Genomic DNA, 9285 nt, shown 5'->3' with positions numbered 1-9285 from the left:
GCGGCGCGGGGCAGCCTGGGAGAGCGGGCGGGGCCTGGCGGCGCACTCCCCCGCCACCCTCCCCCGCGCTCCCTCACCTGCCTGCCCGCCCGCCCGCCCGCCGCCGCCCCCGCTCCCTCCGCGGCCTCCCCACCTGCCCGCCGCCCCCGCTCCCTCCGCGGCCTCCCCACCTGCCCGCCGCCGGAGCCCACGGCCGCGGGGCCGCCGGGGAGGCGGTCCGTAAAAGCTCCTCGCAGCTGTGGAGGGGGAGCCGCGAAGGCGGCCGGCGCGGGAGAGCGGCCCCCCCCGCCCCGGGCCAGCGGGGCGTGAAGGAATGCGGCCGGCAGCTGCCGCGGCGCCGCCCAGTCAATCGCCGGGCGAGCGACCGATTGTAATCGGGCTTCGAGGGAGCTGCTGCCGTTAATTTTTGTCTTTTCGTTTCTGCGCCGGCCTCCGCAGCAGCCCCTTTTGTTCCCCTGCGGGGTGTTTGCCCGCTGACCGCCTTGCTCCGCGTCCCGGTTCCAGCCCGCTGCAGTTCTATAGGGTTTGTGGCCCCTGAGGGCACCGAGAAGGTCCCAGGCGACCCGCCCGCCCTGATCGAAGCGTCTTCGTAAAGATCATCCTTGTCGTGAGCAGTACAGAACAGCTACGGTCGTCTCTTTTTTTTTTTTTTTTTTTTTTGTTTGTTTGTTTTTTTTTCCAACCCCCTGTTTTACGCTGAAAACCTTGCTACCTTGAAGGTGCGTTACTTTCGGCCAAAACAAACCAGCCCTGACTACACCACAGCAATTTTACCGATCAAGCAAAAAGGGGAAAAAAGAAACAAATGATTCTGTCTCTTTTAGAAATATTTTGATGCTGCCCCTAACATTCCTACAAGTACTCGCCTCCTGTCACATTCTGTGATCTTCCCACGTAGGAAACACTGAAGACTCGAGAAGTTCCTCTGTTATAAAGCAAGTTTATTAGGTTAGCCTTAGACATGAGAACTATGCAAACAGAAACAATGGCTGGTCTCTTCCCTGAAGAGTTGTTACTCTAAACAGACCCAAATCAGGGGAAAGGGGCGCAGTTTATGCACAAAATGAACAATGTCATGAGGGAAACGGCTAGTTCTACAGGTTCAGTTCTCATTAATTTCATACACATTCCACCAAAAGTGGAGTGCATTAGTAACCTCTCCACTGTGTCATCCATGACCATCTACTTGTGAATGTGTCTTGTCTTTTACCAAGAATGGTTGTTGTCACCACCGATGGGTTTTGCATGACCTCACTACGTAAGTGCATCAACACTTCTATTCCTATTATTTCTGTTGAACACCTCACCTTATCCCAATATTTCTTCTTTGTTCACTCACCTGTATGCCTTTTCCCTCAGACAGGATTAAACATCTGGAATAATCTGTCAACAATTTTTCAAGTAATTTCCTTCTTAAATCTTTTTTCTCTTACTCCTCATGATCATTAATCTTAGCATTCTCTTCCATCTAAACTTTGGTTCAGACCAACTGTTCAAAACCTTTAGAGCCAGGAATCCATCTTTGTGAGAGTTCAGTAAAAAAAATTTCCTTCTGTTGTATTTAAAATGAAAATATAATGTTTATGGTTGGTGTTATTAGTGTAAATATGTTATTCTATGTTAATAGCCTTTTTCTATCAAGGATTAAATGGGTAAGAATAAAGGGGTCTGAATCAAATTTCAAGTTTCATAAAATTTCCAGACCTAAATGTTATAGCTTGAGTACATTTCGAATGGTAATATGCTTTTGGCTTGTCTTTGTTCAAATCTGCTCCCTAAGAAAACCTGTTGCAAGTTTTATAACCCTCTTTCCTGTGATTTTGGGTCTGTCTTTTATATACACTGACTTACCACTTTCTTAAAATCTTCTTTCTCTACCTCACCTGATTGGACCTAACCATTTTTTCCATTAGCCTACTCTACTTTTTCTTCTTTAAAAGTAAGGATATTTTGAAAGTTAAATTATTTTTTTTTATTTGAAAAGAAGATTTCTTTAAACACACTTGCCTTTATACATTGTTCAGTCCTGTAAGTTAGTATTACCACAGGAGCACGATATCACTCTATCTGATCAAGCATGTGATACATGGTGCCCTCTGCTTCTGCTTAGGCAGTTTGGTAGATGATAAACTAAGACTTATTTATGGATTAAGGGCAAAGTGACATTTTTGTTGAAATAAAATATCAAAGGTTGAATGCTCCAGCTTCCATATGTTAATTTCAACAAGAACTGGTCTAAACAGACATTCAATCTTGCCAATGCTGAACATAATACTCCTACCAGAAGCTTTCAGTTGTTAACTCTTGAAAAGCCTTGCTAACTTACCCAAGCCTGACTAAATTTCCAGAAGTTGGCTGTGAGTATATTTTAAACATAAATGGAGGAAGTTGCAGCAGTCATGGTGCTTAGATTGTTTTGGAATTAGGGGAACTGAACTTCTGCCTACAAAATATTTATCAAATAGACGAAAGAACCAAGACCACTTAGGCAGTAGCACCTTCGTCTTTCTGATCATGGTATAAAGACACATCCTTTTTGCTTGTCCTCATGGTGCATTGGGAATTCTTAATTCCTGTTTTAAAACAGTTCCATAAAAGTTATAGCTAGCTACTCACCCCATTTCCTTTCCTTTTTACCTTTTGTTACCTGCAAAGGTTTCCTGTGTCCAAATCAAACCCCAGGAAACATCTTCTGAAGAATGGGACTCTATTTCTCAAGTTTCCAAGAATAGTATTTTTTTCCTTTTTGAAAAATTTGATTTCCTTTTTCTTTTCCCTCCTCCTGACACCTGTACTCTACAAACTGTGAAATTTATTAATAAGAACTCTAGTGGGTTCCTCACAGGCTACAAAGTGTTCAGGTCAGCTGTAGATTTGTTCTTAGAAAGACCTGATATGACGTGAAGTAAGGGCTCAGGAATAAAAAGAACGTTTTCTTTTAATGCCTGATATTTTTGTAGGTACACCATACTAAATGAAAGTAATTCTAAGGCTGACCATAGATGTACACAACATGGAACTGAAGAAAACAGGGTGCTTTAGTTCTCTCCCAGGCCTGTGCTCTACCAGGCGGTCTAGGTACTGACTACATACAGCCTGACCTGCTTATCCTCACTGTTCTGCCATTCTCTTTTCCTTCTTCTGCTAATCAGAAACCAGGTTGTGCCATTTCATTTATTCCTACATTTTTCACCTTGCCTTTAGGTCAGTGCTGGATGCTTTATAAGATCTTATTAAAAAAAAACAACAACAAAAAACCCACCACACAAAGGAAAGAGCAACATCAGGCTCAGAACCAGTTTTAACTTCCCAGGTGCAGTTCTCCTAGCTGCTTTCCAAACCCAGTAATTCAGTAATTGCTTCAGAAGAACTTAGTGCATAAATGTGACTATAAATGGGAAATGTATCCCTTCTAGCCATAATTAATTTTAATAACACTTTGCATAGCAGAGAGTCTCAAAATATTTTCTATTGTCCTAATCTCACAAATAAAAAAATTGAGTCATCAGAAGGTTAAACCTGCCATTAGACCAGTCAGACAGTGGGCCTGGAAATAATTTTTTTAATTCTAGTCCAGTTCTTTGATCGCAGGCTCTCTTCAGTGCTTTAAAGAATGTCATCTCTGTTGATAATCCAGCATGTATTATTTGTGTCAAGAAGAATCACATCTTTGTACACAGAGTGTTAAACTGTAATTCAACTCATATTTATTTATTTATTATATCGATTTTTAAAGTGCCTGGTGCCCTAGCATCCATATTGATTTACCAGCAACAACTCTTGACACACAAAGTTGATAGTTCTGTCATATGTTTATTGTACTCTATAAACAGATTTCATTTCAATCTTGGTGAAGACTAGCTTGAAATATATTCTTTTATAAAAATCTTGACAGTTTACAAATTTCTCTAAGATGGATACTGCTTGGTATGTTGTTGAAATGGTAAAAATCCTTCTCTTGTGCAAGTTGCTTGACAGAATAATAGGTTATAGCTTTTTCAAGTATATTTTGAAAGCTACATACGATAGCAGAGTAAAAGCACTGATGTTCCCTGCAGTTTTATGGCTTAATTTTCTATTAGGCTACCAATTAGTGACACTCATTTGACACATTCCATGTGATAACCTAGTTCCTGAGTATCTAACCCCTATTTTTTTCCAACACGGGAGTGGTGCGGTGCATAATGTAATCTGGTAACAGGTGTGATTACATGTGAAATAGCTTAGTGGTTTCCAGTTCTTTCAGCTTTTCAGGGTTTCACCTGGAAACCTCAGAAGTTTCTAGTGGAACTCTGGACATCTGTGCCAATAGGCTTGGTTACCTCCAAGGCCCCTTGAGATGAACTCACACGTGTCTTCCCTCTGTGCTGTCTCTAGCTCTGAGTCCATGAACTCTAGGTTGAAGTGCCCTGGGTAGTTATCCAGTTACATGTCCTGCAGGAAACCTAAGCAAACTACGCAAAACCCTTAAACGTGCATGTTAATTATTCTCGGTTCAGTGAAGAGACAAAAACCTGACAAAACCTGCTTAAGTCAGTAGGACCAAATACATGCTTACACTGAAGCAGGTGCTAAATCAAAATAAGCAGCTTAGCAAGGAATTCTGCAATTTCTCCATGCGGGTGGGGCTAAACTGTACATTTGTTTAGGGCTACGTAGAAAACACTATAGCCACTGGGTATAACGAAAGAAGAGAAAATCTTCATACTAATTACATTACTCAAAAATACAGGTTAAATAAAGCATCCCAAAATCATAATTAACACCAGTGTCTGCATTTATTTTTATAGACATATCTGTATTTTAAAATACGAAGAGTAGTAACAAGTTGACTGATCCTTAACTAAACTTGAACTGTACATGTGTCCAATGAATTACAATATCTTGGTGTTTTTCTCAAGGGCAACAAATACACATACTGTGTAAGTACCCAGAAAGAGTCTACTTAAGCAGATTTAGGATGCCTTCTATGCAAGAATAAATTCACCTGCAGCAATATAAGAGGAGGAGTAGAATGGCTTTGGTATCTTCTAGAAATTTAAGCTTTTCTAACATTTTATTGACTAATCAAACATCCTCCTATGAAGAAAAGTTATAAAACTCAGCAATTTGAAACATTCTCTGTGAACAAAGACAATATCAAATGTGCATTTAAATGGTATGCAAGCTTGTAAAAGAAGCCTAGAATACTTTTTCCTATTTTTAAGGTACTATCAGAATGCCATTCTGTATTCTCTAGTGAAATCTCTAATCAATTCTATAGCATAAAAATTGCGGGGGGAAGTTAGCTGAACTAAATTAAAACGATTAAAAAATGTGTACAGAATTATCTTGAGAGACTGAGAGTATGGTTATCACATATAAATGACAGCCAATTCACATTCAACCTGAATCAATAATAAAGAAGGAAAGCCAAAGAAGGTTGGCAAAGAGGGGAGATGAGAGCGAGAAGGGAAAGGAAAGAGCAGGAAATTGTTGTGATTCTGTGTCAGTGAGGGAAGAAACTACAAAACTGGCTTAAGCATCTTCCTCACAAAACCACCATTCCCAGCAATTTTCTTGGTAGTCTCAAGAAGTCAAGGACTGAAAACCCCATAGAAATTACGCAGAAATTATGCTACTTTCTCGTGCTTATATCCAGTTCCTTTACGTCAAGTTGATAGATAACGAGGAGGGCTCTGGACAACACCACTGCATCCTTCTTATAAGTATTTGAGCTTCTGTGCCGAGGCCTGCGTGCCTAGTAGTCTCCAAGCTGGATGCTCTTTCGGTGCCCCTGTGTGCATCTTTTCTCTAAGCCTTACTTCCATCCTTGTTTATAGCCTATTTCCTACCGAATTAAGGATTAATTTCCTACTTTGTGTCTCTCCTCCCTTAGTAACTGGAGAACGAACAACTTTAGAATTTCACTGGGACTTTAAATCCCAAAGATAGTTTTAAATCCTGTAACTGGGAATTACTGAACAGGTGGAAGGAATCATTATTATTTCTCACTGAAAGAAAGGATAGTTGAGCTAAGCTTTTATCCGCTGTCTTGCTGCCGTTGAAGTAACTTGTTTGGGTTTTGTCTCTACATTTGCCAGTTCTCAGCTGGGTAGAAGGGAGAGGTCCCTTCACTTTTGAAAGGTGCATAATCCCAGTCTCTCTGGATTAAAATTGACTAGCATAACCTAATTTAGTATCCCCTGCTCAGATTTTGCCTCTTTTTTCTTGCTTTTAATCGCCCTGCCTTGTTTCTCATGTAGTGTTATGCTTTTGTCCTTTCCTGCTGGTAGAGTGGAAGTACGCAGCTCCTTCATGAAGGACTTTCACTGTGCCCGAGGAACAAGCAACGGCACCCCAAATTAGTCCATGGCTCTGCAGTCACTTTCCTTTTCTGGAGCTCTTCTTTTTGTTCTACAAAAGACACACTTCTTTTTGCTTTTTTCTTTGGTTTTTGGGTTGTTTTTTTTTTCACTGCCTTTGGGTGGGTTTTTTTATGGTTGTTTTTAGCCAACTCCTGTTTCCCTGTTGTCTTCTCCTCCTGTTGTTGTATACCAGGCTGGTTAAAATCAGTTGCGCCGGAGGAGCAGACCTTTGAGCAGCCCGTTCAGCTTCCATCGCCGTCACCAGGAACACCACCGTTTACTTCATTAGGAGCCAAATGAAGTGAAACGGGCCACGTACATGTACGGTCACATGAGCTTGGATTAAAGTCCAGATCGGAGTGCTGCTCCCTGGCTGCTGTCACCCCCCACCCAGTGACGGTACAAATTCCACCCACGTCTTGGGGTGCAGCACCCGGCAGTGCCCTGGGGGCAAGGGGCTATGGGGGCCCCCCGGGGTGCTGGGGCTGGGCTCATCCCACTGCCCCTGCCAAGGAGCAGGGTGCTGGGGGGGCTGAAATGGGATCCCGGGGAGGCTGGGCAGGGCCATTAAAGCCCACGCATGCCCCAGGGTCTGGCAGCACCCTCCCTGGTTCCACCCCGGAGCAAAACCACCTGCTCTCAAGGGGGCCAGGGGAAAAGGAAATCTGACTTTCAGAGGGACAGACTCGTATTTCCATTCTGAACCTGCAAGCTGTAGGTCACCACCGCGGGCTGCCTTTGACGGTCCTACAGATTTTTATTGTTTTCAGTATTGTTTATTTCATTATTTATCCTACAGATTCGATTTACTCCTGAGGCGTTGAATCTTAGGGGGCTTGCCAAAGAAGTATAGTGGGCATAAGAGAAGAATGGCTCAGAACCACCTGATATTTAATCATAGGCTGTAAATGTCTTTTACAGACTTCTCTGTTTGCAACTGTTGCTAAGCATGGGAAATTACCGAATTAGTCAGCTTCATTTGTATTTTTGTTAAGGGAGAACTTGGAACATTAATTAAATTACATTTCAGGTTTAGCGATAACAAAGCTATGTATTCCCATTGGAAAATTGAAATGATAATACAATAAAAAAATAAATACAATGTAATAGAACAATAGCAAATATACCAAGGATAAAAGGCCAAACTTAGCCAAAGCCTCTGTCTTCCCCTCCATAGAGTTGCAGAGCTCAACAACTGCAGAAGCACAGAGGACTGCAGGGGAAGAAAACTGCTTCCCCAGCTCAGACAACAAGCCGTAATCAAGCAGGAGGGCAATCAAGGAGAAAAGTAGCAAGAGTTGTTACTACAAGAACATCGTGTCTTACTAGGAAGTCCCAGTGCAAGTGGAATTCCGAGTTTAAGTTTTATCAGAACACCCTGAAAGTGAACTGGAAGCCTCAACTGCAGTGTAAGCAAACACATGCTCTTAATCATTACCAGCCTTCCTAAATTCTGCTTCTTTCTCATCTTGCCTTAAAATATTTTGATTTGTGCAGCAGATTGAACTCTGCAGTCTTTACACTTGAAGATGCGACAACGTTTCTGGTTTGTTTGAATCCGCAAAACTTTTAACAAGTGAAAAGGAAAGAATATTCATTCTGGCTTCCACCCTCCTCCCCCCTCCAAAGCACCAGAGGTGCGGAGTAATGCCTATGGTTCCTTCTCACACACTGGAATTTTGCATTTCTATGTCAGCTGGGCCTCCCTGCCTGCAATCCCTAAAGGCTGAGGTTCACCCAGAGTACAGCAGAAAATCTTTTGCAAGCAGGTCGCAACTGCAGCATTTTGTTTCACTGTGATCCATGTAACTTCTGCCTCAATGTTATTCTGAGATTTACATTTTTATCTCGACTTTAAGTTTCTAAGTGAGCAGCACTTTTATTTAGAAGATACTGGTTTTTCCCTGGTATCCATTACAATTGGCTGTGCTTCGAGTATGTCAGGAGCTTAGTCAGCTGTTAGTGCAACCGAGACTTGTTTTTCTTCTTTCTATCCCTTTCATCCAGTGAAAAAGTTTCCTGCTGCTCTCCCTACTGATATTTGATATCCTGTCTCCAACTGATGCATGGCTTTAACTTTTAAAGAACAGCATGTCAACTAGCTCTGTTAATTATCACTCATTTTGGTGTGGGTTTTTTTTTTTTGTTTGGTGTTGGTTGGGGGTTTGGGGGGGGGGGAGTTGTGTTTTTTTTCATTGCAAGATTGTTTTGGAGGTGTTACTTCTCAGGGGAATGACTTTTTGTAATCCAACTCCCTCTTCTATAATAACATTAATATAAAAATCACTTTCTCATGCTTTGCAACAACGTATTTATTTAATCTACAGAATTAAAGGAATGCTTAGAGTAAGCAAAGCAGCCAGTCAGCAGCTTTTCTGAATGTCTGTTACACGTAATATTGTAATGCAACTGTTGCAAATATTCTGATAAAGAAAGCAAAATTTAATCACCTACAAGAGTTAGGTTTGGTTAAGAAGTAAAATTGTGAAGCATAATATATAGGATTGTTAAGTTTGAAATGTAGCCGTAGAAACTTTAGGAACTGTGTTACGTGTGACTATAGGAACCTTAATATTGTTGAAGTTTGAAATAGCTAACCATAGAAACCTAACCAGGCAGCAACTGGTTCTTCTGTGTTTCGTTTCAAGAAGCTAAGGAAGCAGTCATGGACACCAGTTATGCTGCTTGGAAACCCCTTACCCTTCCCATCTCGATTTGAGTATTGAAGATTCCAACCAGTAGAGCTAAGTGAAATTGACCAATGATTGTTTTTAAATAAGAATATTGATAAGGTTGTATAATCAAAGGACCGATTATTATAAAGGTTGAATTTAGGAGCGAGCATAGTATGCATTTTTTATGTAAAGAGCTTATATAACAATGACCTGACAGAAAAAGTCTATAAAAACTGATGGATTTTGATATTGAGTTGGACACG

Source organism: Accipiter gentilis, chromosome 18, assembly GCF_929443795.1.
Source record: "Accipiter gentilis chromosome 18, bAccGen1.1, whole genome shotgun sequence".
In the NCBI taxonomy this organism is placed as follows: domain Eukaryota; kingdom Metazoa; phylum Chordata; class Aves; order Accipitriformes; family Accipitridae; genus Astur; species Astur gentilis.
Note: the sequence above shows the minus strand (reverse complement) of the source record.